The following is a 17,626-nucleotide window of genomic DNA, read 5'->3' as shown; positions in this document are numbered from 1 at the left end:
TTTACCAGTACGTAGGCGCCGACCTACTAAACTCTACGATCTTCCTGGGACCACGTTTCATACATTTTCATACTGGATCCATAAAACAATCATCATTGCAATACAACCTGAATCATCAATTTCTGAATCACCCAATACTGAATCACTGAAACCCTGTCATCAAAACATAGAACACAAACCAGAGCCCAGAACTCTGCAACAACCACTAGATCCAACTCCACATTCAAATATCATACTTCATACTGTATACGCTACTCTGACGAACCCAACCTGCGTGTATACGCGCTTTTACCAAATACAACCCGCGTACAGATCTGCAAATTCTAACTTATAACTTTGCAGCTATTTCAGACATCAAAGCATACCCAGAACATAACATTCATAAACATGCGTCAATAGATCTAGTCTATCCATACACAAACCATATAATCATTCCAAGCCTTGAGATCCCGTTCCATCGTTCATCATCCTCCATATGAGTGCAACCTTGGTTCAGATCAAGCAAGGCATCACCAACCCATAATCAGCATCTGGATCTCACCCTTCATCAGATATTCATCACTTGCACACACATGCCTTGGCCTAATGATCTTCTCCTTATATAGGTTTATGCTTTGCTCAATACCACGGTCCAAAACCATAATAAATCAATACCAAGAGCCCAATACTTGGGATCAACACACTTGTCGAGATACCATGGTCCAAAACCATAGGTTCAAATACCGAGGACTAACTACCACGGACCAAAGGTAAGCTTTCCGACATGTACGCGCTTTTCCGTCCATAAAACTGCGTGTATACGCATACGCGACTTCGGCACGACCTACCTGCGTGTATACGCTGATTTGTCACAATGAACCTGCGTATACTAGATCTGCCATCTGATTAAGTTGCCATCACCTGTATCATGCTTCTGAGTGAGTTTCCATCAAGGACAACACCTGTATCATAATGCCAACAATCTCCCCCTTTGGACTTGATGGCAACCACCACACTAAGTCACTCTCCCCCTTCGACATCAAGGGCAAAGGGCGGACCAAGATATTTTCTTCTTGATCTCCATCTATTGTCCATACTCCCCCTGAGTACCTGCTGGAATCTTTGATTGAGCTCCCCCTTTGTACATGCCAAGATGTACCAATCCGTCCATGCTCCCCCTGAGCACATGCAAGGTCTGCAAAAACATAACATGACTCTATACATACATCAATCTCCCAATCAAGTGGGAATACATCATTCTTGACTCATCCACCCAACCAAGTGGGGATATACCAAATGTTTATACATGACTCATTACATCATCCATCCCATGCATAGTGGGGTAATAAAATCATATGATTCACAAAGACCAAGGACTTAAACAAGACCATGATAGTTATCAGCAGCTATCATACACCATATGATAAGCATCTAACATCCAAACCTGTAACCTGCAATCCATTCCATGCAAGATATGTCAATAAGCATTATCACCAAGGACTTCTAACCATAATGCCAACAATGCATTATTTGAAGTATATGCTCCCCCTGAACCTGTGCCATGCCATCATCAAATAGTGACTGAACCATATCAGACTTCTGTACTGCTGCTTTTCTTCAGAACATCATATACGCGACTGTGCAGCATATAACTCGCGTATATACGCGACTTGTCTTCATGAAACCCGCGTATGAGATTTGGAACACTGATGTTCCACACTTCCAGCTTCCTCTGAATCGGTCATGTCTGTATACTCTGCTATGCCACATCTTTCAGGCTGTACTTCCTTTTTCTTCCATATTTTCAACTGTGATGATGTTTTCTTCTTTTGGTTTGGTGTCCACAATCTTCTCCTGCATTATTTCTCTATGTGTCCTAGCTTGTTGCATACATAACATCTTACATGCTTTATATTCCTTCTGTAGCAATCAACAGCTTTGTGACCAAACATATTGCAAGCAAAACAATATCCCTTAAAGTACCTTGAATGTGATGATCTTTCTACATGATGGTCTTGAACCCTTCTTCTTCCACATCTAGCTGCAACATGTCCAAGATTATGACATACATAACATTCAACATTATTCATAGTAGGAGTAAAATATTTTCTTTGAGGAGTCTCTTTCTTTGATCGTTGATGGGGTTGACCTTTCATCTCCTTGTTGATCATTTTAGATTTCTCTTTAGAGTTCCTTGCTTCACCTTGTGCACTAGATTCACCTTCAAAGGATTCATGAAAACCAAGACCAGTCTTGATAGCAGGAGACCTTTGACTACTAAGAATATCATCCAAGGCTTTAGTACTATCTTGAAATCTCAACAGTTTATCCTTTTCTTCTAATTTACCTTTCAAGATATTTACCTCAACTTGAAGTTGTTCCTCCTTTTCTAGACATTGCTTCGTCAAAGTTTCTTCAGACTTTCTTCCTTCTTCCACTTGTTGCCTTAGTTTGAGAATCTCATTTTCTTGCTCTTCATTCAACACCTGCAGCATTTGTCGTATTCTGGAGGCACATTCCAACTGAGCCTTTAAGCTGATAATTTCTTCTTTGAGGGCACTCTCTTGTTTGCTAGGTAGATCTTGTTGATCTATGATTTTATCTGATGCTTCATTTGCTTGTCCATCTTCAATCTGAGGTGATTCAGGATCTGAATGCTTGCTTCCACTCAATAGCATGTTGTCATTGTTCCTTTGAGCTGTCTTCTTCTTTTGACGCGCTTTCTTTCCCATTGTTCTACGGGTCTCCTTCAAGCGATCAAGCTTCTACCGAAGGACCTGCTCTGATACCAATTGTTGGAAATAATACTGAGAGGGGGGGGTGAATCAGTATTATCAGATCAATAAAACTTTTTCAATTTCATACTCAGATTCATATACGCGACTTCAGTTCAGTATATCAGCGTATATACGCGACTGTGTTAATTGCAACTAGCGTATATTCAGTAATCTTATGATTCAGTTGGTTTATCCTCAGTGAATGCATCAGAACATTATTAACCATATTAACAGTAAACATGAGCAGTATAACAGAACAGATCATCACACATAAGCCACACACATGAACACCATGATATAAGGTGGAAACCCAATGTGGGTGAAAACCACCTGCTGCAATTTGTTTCTATCTTCCTTTAATAAGAAACTTCTTTTACAATGTACTGGTGCAGTCCTTTACCAGCACGCAGGCTGCAACCTGCAGAGGGCTACAACCCTCTTAGCTCTTGTACTAGCCGATCCATTTACTAGTACGTAGGCACCAGCCTACAGAAGGCTCCAACCTTCACTCGTTTTCCAGCTGCTCCTGGAAGGGAGCTACAACCCCCTGGCTCTTGTACTGGCTGATATGTTTACCAGTACGTAGGCGCCGACCTACTGAACTCTACGATCTTCCCGGGACCACGTTTCATACATTTTCATACTGGATCCATAAAACAATCATCATTGCAATACAACCTGAATCATCAATTTCTGAATCACCCAATACTGAATCACTGAAACCCTGTCATCAAAACACAGAACACAAACCAGAGCCCAGAACTCTGCAACAACCACTAGATCCAACTCCACATTCAAATATCATACTTCATACTGTATACGCTACTCTGACGAACCCAACCTGCGTGTATACACGCTTTTACCAAATACAACCCGCGTACAGATCTGCAAATTCTAACTTATAACTTTGTAGTTATTTCAGACATCAAAGCATACCCAGAACATAACATTCATAAACATGCGTCAATAGATCTAGTCTATCCATACACAAACCATATAATCATTCCAAGCCTTGAGATCCCGTTCCATCATTCATCATCCTCCACATGAGTGCAACCTTGGTTCAGATCAAGCAATGCATCACCAACCCATAATCAGCATCTGGATCTCACCCTTCATCAGATATTCATCACTTGCACACACACGCCTTGGCCTAATGATCTTCTCCTTATATAGGTTTATGCTTTGCTCAATACCACGGTCCAAAACCATAATAAATCAATACCAAGAGCCCAATACTTGGGATCAACACACTTGTCGAGATACCATGGTCCAAAACCATAGGTTCAAATACCGAGGACTAACTACCACGGACCAAAGGTAAGCTTTCCGACATGTACGCACTTTTCCGTCCATAAAACTGCATGTATACACATACGCAACTTCGGCACGACCTACCTGCGTGTATATGCTGATTTGTCACAATGAACATGCGTATACTAGATCTGCCATCTGATTAAGTTGCCATCACATGTATCATGCTTCTGAGTGAGTTTCCATCAAGGACAACACCTGTATCATAATGCCAACAATTTTGTTAAATGCACTACATCTCACTCAACTACCATCCCCCACACAGTCTCACACTATGTTCCTATATTTTTTTCATTTGTTACATAGGGTTCAATGCATTCTCTTTTTTCATTCACATTGAGATTGTGGTCCTTTAGCATGACTCATTCTACTTGGGATAGAATTTTTGTTTAATAACATAACTTCATTACATCTTGTAGGGATCAAAATTGCTCTACATTAAAATCCTTTATGGGAAGAGTTTACTTAACTAACAGGCATAGATATGGTATTCATTAGTTCTTTGTAAGGCACACAGGACTCGAGATATACTTTTTTATGGTTCTCCATTTATCTGATGTATCTTTTCATTCATTCCTTGTAGCTAAATTATTCAGTGGATGGGATTTCATATAGTTTTCCATGTTGAGAATTGAATCCCATTGCAACCTGCACACTCAAGGAGTTCCTTCATTAAATAATGTTTTTTCAAACATTGAACATCAATATGGATCTCCAAACCTAAGCCAAATATTTATTAACAACTTTGCAGATCATGGTCCTTGCAATGTTAATTCAATATTCTCTATGACTGCAATCTAACCTTCAAACATAAACCATGATTATGTTGATCCCTTAAGCCTTCAGCCCTTTTTTGCATGAATAGGTGCCATGAAAATAGGTAGATGAAAGAGGAACTTAACTTTTATTAGCACATCAAGATCTCAAGCTCTTAAGGTTTGGCTTCATATGCCCTTAGTCTCTAAGATATCCATTTTGCCCAAGTGTTTTTTAATCAAGGGCTTAATATCTCATTATAATCAATATTGTTGATCTTCAAAGCTTCCATGTCCTTAACATATTCCCATAATGTTTCAAGTGGCCCAAAGGCACAAAGTGATTGGACATCCATGGCCAATCACAAACCTTATTGCCACATGGAACCGTTGAAAAAATGACTTGGGTGCTACTCTTATCCACAAATCTATAACATATGAGAATGTTACAAAAATTATCCATGGCAACGATCTCCAATACTTTGGCAGACCAAAACTTGATGATAATTTCCCATTTCTTAGCCTCCCAAATATCGTCATCAATAGTTGGGGAATTTTGTTTGTTCCTTAAACCAATTTACCCCAGGCATTTCTCATTGTCCCATTTTTTAAATTTCACTGTTGGGGTAACATCATGCCGACTTAATCTTCTAAATCTCCCTAGACATAATCCTTTGTCATCATTTGAAGGGAAATTTCCCCATTCCCCAAGATGTAAATGCCTTAGGAGCTCCTTATTTTCCTCCTCCTGAATCTGTTAAGCTGACATTAATCTCGGGGTGATGTCATGTCAACGTCACCTTCTAAATCTCTTGAGATAGAATCTTTTGCTGCCATTTTCTCTACATTTCTCAGTTCCCCGAGATGTAAATACTAAGGGAGTTCCTCATTGTCCTACTTTGGAAATCATCGAGGTGATTTCAGTGTCAAGGTGATGTCATCATATCCATGTGGCCTTCGCTGGGTGTGACATGTATCACTAGAAAATAAGCCACTTAGGCACATGGAAATTCCAAAACTACATGCCACATGTCCCATGTTAATGCTGCCATGGAATCATGTGTTGACATCATCTTGCTACCCTGTCATGCTGACATGCCCCAGAACATTTTCCCCAGGCCTTTACTCATTTCCTTCCTTCTAAAATTTCGAGGGTGATGTTTGTGAAAATAATACTGAGAGGGGGGGGGTGAATCAGTATTATCAAGTTCTTTTAACAAATCTTCCTTATTTACACTTTGAATTATTTTTGCATATCAGTACCATAAAATAATGAGCATGAACAAGAAAAAAAGATAGTCACACCAAAGAACACAAGATATAAGGTGGAAACCCAATGTGGGTGAAAACCACCTGCTGCAATATGTCTCTATCTTCTTTCAAATTAGAAACTCCTGTTACAATGATTTTGTACTAGTGCAGTCCTTTACCAGTACGCAGGCTGCAACCTGCAGAGAGCTACAACTCTCTCTCGTTTTCCAGTCTCTCCTGGAAGGGAGCTACAACGCCCTACTTCTTTTCTTTCAAGGACAACTTTTCATAAATTTTCAAACTGGATCCAACAACAACATTGAAGCTCATAATCAAACAACCTTCTGAATCACCCAATCACCAGATCCATACATATACAATGATATTATGAGAGTTATCAACCAGATCTAGTACATAAAGATAAGTAATTAATCATGTTGTTATCTCTGCACCTGCGCCTTCTTTGGCGCCGCGACCACTGCACCTGTGCCTTCTGTGGCGCCTCCGCACTGCGCCTTCTGTGGCGCCTCTGCACTGCGCCTTCTGTGGTGCCTCCGCACTGCGCCTTCTGTGGCGCCTCTGTGGCGTCTTCGCACTGCGTCTTCTGTGGCGCCTCCGCACTGCGCCTTCTGTGGCACCTCCGCACTGCGCCTTCTGTGGCACCTCTGTGGCATCTCCGCACTGCGCCTTCTGTGGCGCCTCCGCACTGCGCCTTCTGTGGCGCCTCCGCACTGCGCCTTCTGTGGCGCCTCTGTGGCGTCTCCGCACTGCACCTTCTGTGGCGCCTCCGCACTGCGCCTTTTGTGGTGCCTTTGTGGCGTCTCCGCACTGCGCCTTCTGTGGCGCCTCCGCACTGTGCCTTCTGTGGCGCCTCTGCACTGCGCCTTCTATGGTGTCTCCGCACTGCGCCTTCTATGGCGCCTCTGTGGCGTCTCCGCACTGCGCCTTCTGTGGCGCCTCCGCACTGCGCCTTCTGTGGCGCCTCTGTGGCATCTCCGCACTGCGCCTTCTGTGGCGTCTCCGCACTGCGCCTTCTGTGGCGCCTCTGTGGCATCTCCGCACTGCGCCTTTTGTGGCGCCTCCGCACTACGCCTTCTGTGGCGCCTCCGCACTTCCGCAGCTGCAGCGCTCGAGAGATCACCCTTCACAGATTAGATTTCAACTTCCCTTTCATATATCAAACTTTTAAAACAATAACCCAATATTTCAGATCTTAAGATATTCGATTTGCAAGAATGAATTAGCCAAGTGATCTCCTTTGCTTTATATAGGCAATCTTCTTCCTAAAATCATGGATCAATACCATAGATAACCAATACAAGGGGCCCAAAAACATGGGGCTCAATAATACCAAGGACTAACCACCATGGACCAAAGGTAAGTTCTCCAACATATGCACACTTTTGACGAGGTACCATGGTCCAAAACCATAGGTACAAATACCAAGGACTAACTACCATGGACCAAAGGTAAGTTCTCCAACATGAAAGTGCGTGAACTTTTTCTCTACATGAAATAAAATTTTCTCTACATTAAATAAACTTTTCTCTGCATAAAAGTGCGTGAACATTTCTCTACATGAAATAAACTTTTCTTGGCATATAAGTGCGTGAACTTTTCTGCACTATAATTTATCATTTGAGATGAGTGGGTTGCCATCAAGTACAACATATGTATCATAAAGCCATACCAGAATCATAATGCCAACAATCTCCCCCTTTGGACAGGATGGCAACCTCAAAATCTTCAGCTCATTCTCCCCCTTTGACATCAAGGGCAAAGGGTTATGCTCCCCCTAAGAGCATGCTCCCCCTGAATATGAACCAGATCTGTAAAGAAGAAACATAATCCACCAAACACCATAAATGACCATGAAAGAGATAGAGACATATTGTAGTAATATTCAGATCAGCATCCATGATCGCCTTCTGTACATCCTCCATAATGCCAACAATGCATTATAAGCTCCCCCTGAACCAGTGCTATTTGATCTTCAACCAATCCGCAACCCAACACATGTACGCATATTCCCGTACAACCAACAATCAGAAGAGATTCAACAACAAGATGATGCATCAACAACCCCCAGCTTTTGCCTGAGGTATTTAAAAGTCTCCCTGGGCAATGGTTTGGTGAGTATATCAGCAACTTGTTCCTTAGAAGGAACATACTCCAACTTGACCTTCTGTTCAAGCACTTGTTCCCGAAGAAAATGATACTTGATTGGTATGTGCTTGGTTTTTGAATGCATGACTGGGTTCTTTGAGATGCTAATTGCACTTGTGTTATCACATAAGATGGATATATGTGGTGTACAAGTGATTTGAAAATCCTGCAAGGTCTGCATCATCCAAAGGAGTTGAGTGCAGCAAGATGCAGCAGCAACATATTCTGCTTCAGCTGTAGATAAGGCAATCAAACTATGTTTCTTGCTGAACCAAGATACTAGTCTGGAACCCATAAAGAATGCGCCACCACTTGTGCTCTTCCTGTCATCCACGCTTCCGGCCCAATCGGCATTTGTATAAGCATGAAGTGTGAGATTTGTATCTCTAGGATACCATAAACCATAATTTTGAGTCCCTTGAAGATATTTGAAAATTCTCTTCACTGCCTGAAGATGAGTCTCCTTCGGATTTGCCTGAAATCTTCCAACTATTCCAACTGCATGCATGATGTCCGGTCGGGTACCTGTCAGATAAAGTAGACTTCCAATCATAGATCTGTAGGTTGGTTGATGTACTGCTGCAGATTCATCATTTGCACTAAGGCTACATCCTGTGACCATGGGTGTACATACTGGTTTTGCATCTTCCATGCCATATTTCTTCAAAATCTGTTTGAGATACTTGGTTTGAGACAAAAAGATTCCTCCTTCCTTTTGTTGGATTTGCAAACCAAGGAAATATGTTAGTTCTCCCAGCAAGGACATTTCAAATTCTTTCTGCATGACCAAGGCAAAGCTTTGACTCATAGCTTCTTCATTGCTGCCAAAGATAATGTCATCTACATACACAACAAGTATTAGCAATTTGTCATTTTGAACTTTTATATAAAGATTTCCATCATGTTATCTGTGTACTCATGCAACTCAAAGAACTTCTTCACCCCAACCATCCAAGCCTCTGCATTGTCCAAATTCTTCACATATCCATCAAAAGTAGGTGGCTTTTCATTCTTAAACTCATATGGAAAGTATCCCCTATCACTCCTCCTATAAGGATGATAACGATGACAGTCATGATGCCTATCAAAACCAAAACTAGAACAATACCTGTATCCATCACCTCTCCTATCTGAAGTATCCAACAATCTATCATCTCTAACCATGTCATCTCTATCCGGCCTATAACCACCATGACGCCTACTTCCATATGCCCCATTAGTTTTATCCTGCTATCCATGGCTCATCCGAAGTGGCCCTTGTCGCTGCAATTATGAAAAACTTTGAAGAAGTATATCATTAACCTCTCCTTGTTTCTCTTGTGCCTGTATGATTTTGTCATTGTCTGCCTTACAAATCCTTATTTATTCGTTCAATATTCTCAATGTTTCTGCCAAATCAGAAGAGTTCCCAACACCATGCTGCTCATCTAATTCATATGGAGAGTCTTTGTAGTCTACCATATTGCTAGTCATTTTGATCTCTTTCTTGCAAGGCATGCTATGTCAGCTAAACCAAATCACAAAAATGAATGTAGCTTAGCATAATTCGAGGAGAATATCTCATTTGCAAGTTCATTAAATCAATGTGATACATGTATAAAATAATCATAAGAAATATAGACATATAATACATATGCATATAACCATGTAATCATCAGTCTAGCTAGAGTCCAAGCATCAATGCATGACCATATCAACTACACATACCATGAACTTATGCATGAAAAAAACAACCATACCAAAATATACCAACAATACACAAGAATAAACAACATGTAACCAATCATACACTCATGATGACATACTTCATAACAACAACATCCTCTTTCACATGGCGACATCACTACAACCATGAATGACACTACGCATATGCAACAAGCACATAAACCACAAGAATGATTAAAACAAATGCAAATGACATGAATGCATGACGAACACACTACCCATCCAGTCTGAAAGGTGAACCATGCTCTGATATCACTGTATAACACCCTCCTCCCACATCTACCAAAGAAACTGTCCAACCAAGGTAAACATGTGACAAGAGGCTACTATGTAATATTCCTAATTAGCCATGGCTAATTGGAATATTCGATTTTGTTCAATTTTTTCCTTCTATAGTTATTTGTAAATAAAAAAGTGAGGACGGAGGACATAACTCACATTTAGAATAAAAAAGTCACTTCCTAGTAGCACAACGTTGTGACTTAGAGGGGAGCCAAGGGGGCCAAAGGGGGACGCAGAAATGGAGCCCACATAGACACATGGAGGGACTGCGCAGGAGGGAAGAAACACGTGGCAAGAGAGGAATCACGCAGGAGGAGGTGAGCCTTGGGATTGAGAGAGGCAAAGGCTATAAAGGAGAGAGGAGCCCCCTCATTTTGATCATTCCGATTATGTGCATTTGGAGCTAGTCGTTCAACTTCTGAGCACGCTGGCTGTTTAGCTAGTCTGCAACACTATTTAGTGCATTGAGTGTCTCCGTTCGGAGATCTCACCCTTAGCCCCAGGGGACTTCAAGTGCCTGCTCAGGCAAGGTATTCCCATTGGCATTCTAGTAGTAGTTTCATCAGCATTTCAGCAGCAGTTTCATCAGCGTCTTTGAGGAACTGCGCAAAACCCCAAGGGGGTGATTTTCAGGGGTCGACCATTTTAGAAAAGATTTCTGGGTTTTTTGAGTAGAGTTCGATTCCAGAGCTTTAGCCTTTTTTGAGGAGGGGAGTAGCCCCAAATCCTCATTCGATTTCCAGCAGCAACAATAGCACGACAGTTTTCCAGCAGCTAGGACGCAGATTAGTGTGAGGCCATTCTAGGAAAGCTTTCTGGGTTTTTTCTGGGTTTCTTGAGTAGAGCCCGAATCCAGAGTTTCAGCTTTTTCTGAGGAGGGGAGCAGCCCCAAATCATCATTTGTTTTCTAGTAGCAATAGTAGCATAGCAGCAACATCCATGTAGAGAGGCCATTCTTGTCATTCTGAGAGTATTTCTTCACTTAGCACATATTTAATTAAATTTGGAAATTTTTTATTACAATGACATCAATATAATTGAGGTTTTTGGTTATTTTCAAATTCTAGATTGATCATTTAATTCGAAATTTAATGAAATATGTGTTACTTGCCTTGTGCAAGTCAAGGTGCCATCTGTCTAATAACCTCTTGTACTCATTTATTGCTCAGTGTAATAAAATGGCTTAGCATTTCTCGCTGCATTTCTTGTGTATCTGCTTATATTTCCGGTTTACATTATTATATGCTGTTCCACTATTATTTTATCACTTCTGGGTTATTATATCATTTGCACATATTTGATTGGAGTTTTTGCTGGGGCTTGAAGAATATTCTGGGTTAGGAATATTACAGTGGTATCAGAGCATAGATCTGGCTCAGCCTGTGGAGCTAGCAATCTATGACACCGGGGGAAAAGCCCTATATCTGTTACAGAGGTTAGAGATACAGAGACACTGGGCATAGGTTGGAGAACACTTACGGAGAGGGAGACTGTGTTCTGGTGGTGGACGCAGAACAGGAGGATCCGATGGCAGATGATGATGGGAAGAGATTTGCAGATATGCTCCTCAAATCCATGTAGGATCTGTCGAGGTAGATTGAGGTGATGGGGCAGAGATTCACGGTAGTAGAGGCCAGACAGCGTAGCCCACAATTTTTTCAGGTTGGCGAGGGATCGGGTGCATCCCACCATTTTCTAGAGTAGTGTGATACTGCGCAGAAGGTGGCCTCACATGCCCCTACATGCTCTACCATGCCCACTTTCTTAGGAGCCAACACAGGGGCTGTAGGCCAGCAGGAGGCAGAGCCTGAACATATGGGCAACTATTTTGCAGAGTACCAGGCCTATGGGTAGGAGTTCGGGGAAGCCCTCTCATTCAAAGATTTTGTTCAGCTCCAGCAGGATAGTAGACCCCACGACCATCACAGAGGGTACTGCATTACCATGATGGTGACACCCATCATGTAGCAAGTAGATTCCACTTGCCTAAGTTTGATGGCTCATCAAACGGTTCAGCAAAGTCTTGGGTGGAGAAGCTGGACATTTATTTCCAGCTTAACCAGATGTCGGAGACAGAGGCTATCGAGGTGGCAACATTGCATTTGGATGGTGAGGCCCAAGATTGGTGGTTTCATGGGATGGTTATACTGGGGCATTCCATAGTGACGACATATGTCGAGTTTACGAGGAGATTGATGGAGGGATCTGATCGGAGGGATACAGAGCAGCATTTCATTGAGCTGACGAGGCTCAAACAGATAGGGAGCCTAGAGACCTACATTGTAGATTTCTTTAGGGTCTCCGTGATGGTGCCAGAAATATCCACAGAATGGAGGGTCTATATGTATATTGAGGGGTTAGCAGAGCCACTTCGGGGTTTAGTCCAATCCACTAAACCAGCCACACTCCAGGACGCTATCAGCAGGACCCGAGACTTACAGGATGTCTTACCCAGGACCCAGACACCTTATCCCCAGAGACAGACTTTTCAGTCTAATGGGAAGGATGTGAGGATTCCTCCTCCAAAGGCGAATCCAGGACGAGTACAACTTGATGACGATGCCAGGAGGGCGCTGAAGAAGAAGCGGTTGTGCTTCACCTATCAGGAGCCATGGGCACCAGGACATAAATGTGCTGCTGGAAAAGCACATTTTATTGAGGTCGTCTCTGAGAGCAGTGGAGAAGAGGATGACAAGGAGGATGTGGAGGCAGGAGATAACCATGCCATACAGGGACCTTTGCCGCCTCTACCACCAGCAATAGGTGGTGCATCTTTTACACCCACCAAAGGGGCCCTTGCAACGTTACGAGGAGTTCCCAAGTATCTGACACTACGCATACGAGCGAAAGTACGTGGATAGCATGTATCAGTTTTGGTTGACTGTGGGGAAACCCACAACTTCATCGATGCACAGATGGTTGACCGGAGAGGTATTCAGATAGAGAGCTTCGATGGGTTTTCAGTATTGGTCCTAGGAGATCAGACCATGACATGTGCTCTTTATGTTCCAGAGCTTTCAGTGACAATGGGCACCTACATATCCACCTCAGACTATGTCAGCTCATCGGATGGAGGCAGTCTTCCAGAAGGGAGACATAGAGTGGGCAGTGGATCTATGTGCATCAGAGGCAGAGACTACAGGGCAGATGATACATCCAGAGATCCAGTCCATCCTTGATCGGTATGCCATAGTGTTTGGAGAGATTCCACCAGGAAAGCCACCAGATCGGAGGTTTGAGCACACTATCGAGCTTGAGCAGGGCATCTAGGCAGTGATCACCACCCCTTATAGGCACCCAAGGCCTATCAGGATGAGATTGAGCGGCTATCTAGGAGATGTTGGCCATCATGCATGCATTGGCTAAGTACTGGCAATATTTGGTAGGCAACAGGTTCAGGGTGAGGACTGATCACAACAGCCTCAAGTTCTTTTTGGAGCAGAAGCAGCTACAGGAGAGGCAACAGAAGTGGATTAGCAAGATCCAAGCATATGACTTTGACATTGAGTATGTCAAGGGTAAGAACAACGTCGTAGCAGATGCCCTTTCATGTAGACCAATCACGTTGTCTCTTATAAGCTTGGATATAGACTGGAGGGCTTGACTCTTAGTAGAGTACTCCAAGGACAGGTTTGCATATGAGGTTCTGGATGGGAAAGTGGCAGATGACAAGTACAGGGTGGTCGATGAGATCATCTATTATAGGGACTGGATCTTATTGACTGAGGGGTCTCAGCTCAAGAAGAAGATACTCTAGGCATCACATGATTCACCGTTCGAAGGACATCAAGGGTTTACCAAAACCTACAAGGCCATTAGGGAGAGGTTCTCATGGAAGGGCCTCAAGGAGGACGTACTCAGGCACATCTAGGAGTGCGATGTTTGCTAGAGGAACAAGGTAGAGATGAGCCATCCCGCGGGATTATTGCAGGCTCTTCCAATTTCAGAGGGGAAATGGGAGAGTATTTCGATGGACTTCATCATAGGGTTGCCCACAGTACAGGGAAAGGATTGCATCTCTATTGTCGTTGATCGACTGACGAAGTATGCACATTTTTTTGCCATATCTGCACACTATACAGCAGCACAGGCGACCGAGTTGTTCTTTAGAGAAATCTTTAGGCTACATGGTCTTCCCAAGACCATCGTCAGTGATAGGGACAGGTGTTTCATGGGCATATTTTGGCAGGAGCTGTTCCGGTTGGTGGGGACGGAGTTGGCACCGAGTACCAATTATCACCCACAGACGGATGGGCAGAAAAAGATAGTTAACAAGTGGCTAGAGGGCTACTTGCGTAACTATGTCAGTGGGCAGCAGCGAGCATGGTTGAGGTGGCTACATCTAGGGGAGTACTACTACAATACTTCACATCACATGTTCATTGGTATGTCACCATTCCATGCCTTATATGGGTATCATCCTTTATCTTTTGTTGACGTGATGTTTGGTGATAGAAAGGCTCCCAGAGCCAAGATTTGGATCCAAGAGAGTTAGGATATTCTATGAGCTCTCAAGGATAACATGGCTACAACATAGAACCAGCAAAAGATGTCTGCCAACAGGGGTCAGGTGGAGAGACAGTTCGAGGTAGGGGACATGGTCTACCTACGATTACAGCCATACTAATAGTCGTCACTAAAGCAGAAGGTGACTGAGAAGCTCAAGCACCGCTTTTATGGGCCATACAGGGTGATATGCAGAATTGGACAGGTTGCATATGAGTTAGAGCTGCCCCATGGATGATGAGGGGCATATGGTATTGCAGTCGGAGGCTGTCATTGATACCAGGGAGAGGCCACTGCGGAGCAGGACGGTCCGGGAATTCTTGGTGAGGTGGAAGAATTTACTGGATGAGGATGCCACTTTAGAGAGTGAGAAGATCTTGTAGCATCCATCACTTTAGTTGCTTGAGGACAAGCAACATTTTGCCGGGGGAGGCTGTAATATTTCTAATTAGCCATGGCTAATTGGAATATTCGATTTTGTTCAATTTTTGCCTTCTATAGTTATCTGTCAATAAAAAAGTGAGGACGGGGGACATAACTAACTTTTAGAATAAAAAAGTCACTTCCTAGTAGCACAACATTGTGACTTAGAGGGGAGCCAAGGGGGCCAAAGGGGGATGCAGAAATGGAGCCCATGCAGACACATGGAGGGACTGCGCAGGAGGGAAGAAACACGTGGCAAGAGAGGAATCATGCAGGAGGAGGTGAGCCTTGGGATTGAGAGAGGCAAAGGCTATAAAGGAGAGAAGAGCCCCCTCATTTGGATCATTCCGGTTATGTGCATTTGGCGCTAGTCATTCGACTTCTGAGCACGCTGGCTATTTAGCTAGTCTGCAGCACTATTTAGTGCATTGAGTGTCTTCGTTCGGAGATCTCACCCCTAGCCCTGGAAGACTTCAAGTGCCTGCTCAGGTAAGGTATTCACATTGGCATTCCAGCAGTAGTTTCATTAACATTTTAGTAGCAGTTTCATCAGCGTCTTTAAGGAACTGTGCAGAACCCCAAGGGGGTGATTTTTGGGGGTTAGCCATTTTAGAAAATATTTCTGGGTTTTTGTGGGTTTTTTGAGTAGAGTCCGATTCCAGAGTTTTAGCCTTTTCTAAGGAGGGGAGCAGCCCCAAATCCTCATTTGATTTCTAGCAGCAACAACAACACGACAATTTTCCAGCAGCTGGGACGCAGATCAGTGTGAGGCCATTCCATGAAATCTTTCTAGGTTTCTTGAGTAGAGCCTGGATCTAGAGTTTCAACTTTTCCAAGGAGGGGAATAGCCCCAAATCATCATTTGTTTTCTAGCAGCAACAGCAGCACAACAGCAGCATCCACACAGAGAGGCCATTCTTGTCATTCTAAGAGTATTTCTTCACTTGCCTTGTGCAAGTTGAGGTGCCATCTATCTAATCACCTCTTGTACTCATTTATTGCTCAGCATAATAAAATGGCTTAGCATTTCTCGCTTCATTTCTTGTGTATCTGCTTATATTTCCGGTTTACATTATTATATGCTGTTCCACTGTTATTTTATCACTTCTGGGTTATTATATCCTTTGCACATATTTGGTCGGAGTTTTTGTTGGGGTTTGAAGAATATTTTGGGTTAGGAATATTACATACTATGATTAGATTTAACCTCCTATGTTACCTTAAGGGAATGGAATCGATAGAAACACAACATACATACCTTCCACATGAACTATAACACTCTTAAGAACCATCCCAACCACTTAGGTAGATAGCCCTTGGGTCCCACTGAGGTTTTATACCATTTGACCCCCACACACTCCCATGATATGGACCTGGCAGCGTCTCGGAGGCTCTAGATAATTTCATGCAAGGACATGCCAACATCCAGGGACTATTTTTCCCAGTGATGTGCGAGTGTCCCCGGGATTTGAGCCAGTTTTTTAGGCCTAGAGCTAAGGTCACAACCCAGAATTGAATGACTCCCTTAGATCAGTAAGATAACAGGGAAACACTGATGAAAATGTGAATACTTAAATAAGCCCTTAACCAGATCCCCACTAGCCATGATAAACATTTCATCAAACATATCACAAATATGTAATCTATAAGTGTAAACAACATATTTAAGCATAGCGGTCTCATACTTATCTGAGAATCACTATGAAGCATTGTTCCCTTACATCATTTGCTGCATTATCATCTATTAGGTCATAGATACATTGTTCATTCATTTAGAAGTAAAAACATGATGAGATGTACACGTAGCCAATGTCATAAAATGCATGCATAACTAGCATAATAGCAACATAAATACCAAGGAAATCACAACCATATGATCCACATATAAACCCGTAGAATACTCATAGAAATACAAGGATAAATAACATCATATTTATGATGAAAAATCTAAACTTGGGATGGGACTACCACGTTCCACTCGGCCATAGAATGGTTGAGCCAAATATCTCTTCAGCCATTCACCCCCATGCAATATTCCAAGCATGAATGTGGGACTCAAACCTAAAGAACAACCCAGGGCATCCTGAGGCTAAACCACCTCACCCTTATCAATAGGGACTAGGTTTTACCATAATCCATCCTGGATCATTAGGAAAATACAATGCACATGTAATAACAGGATTTACCATGATCTCCACTAGATCACTAGGCCAAACAAGAATGGATGCCACTAGATTTCTCCTCCTACACCTTGAGTAATTTTCCTGTCTCCTAGTCTCTCAGGCTTTACCACAAACAACACTGGATCACTATGCCCTAAACTGAGACACTCTCTCTAGGATTTACCGCATATCTCAACACGAGATTACTAGGCCCAAGGGAGAGAAATCCACCTCTTTGATTTACTCTATATCCTGCCATTCACCAGGAAGGATTCCTAGGCCCATC

Source organism: Pinus tabuliformis, chromosome 4_2 (genome assembly GCF_031772625.1).
Source record: "Pinus tabuliformis cultivar Carrire ecotype Pingquan chromosome 4_2, CPIR1, whole genome shotgun sequence".
Taxonomy (NCBI): Eukaryota; Viridiplantae; Streptophyta; class Pinopsida; order Pinales; family Pinaceae; genus Pinus; species Pinus tabuliformis.
Note: the sequence above shows the minus strand (reverse complement) of the source record.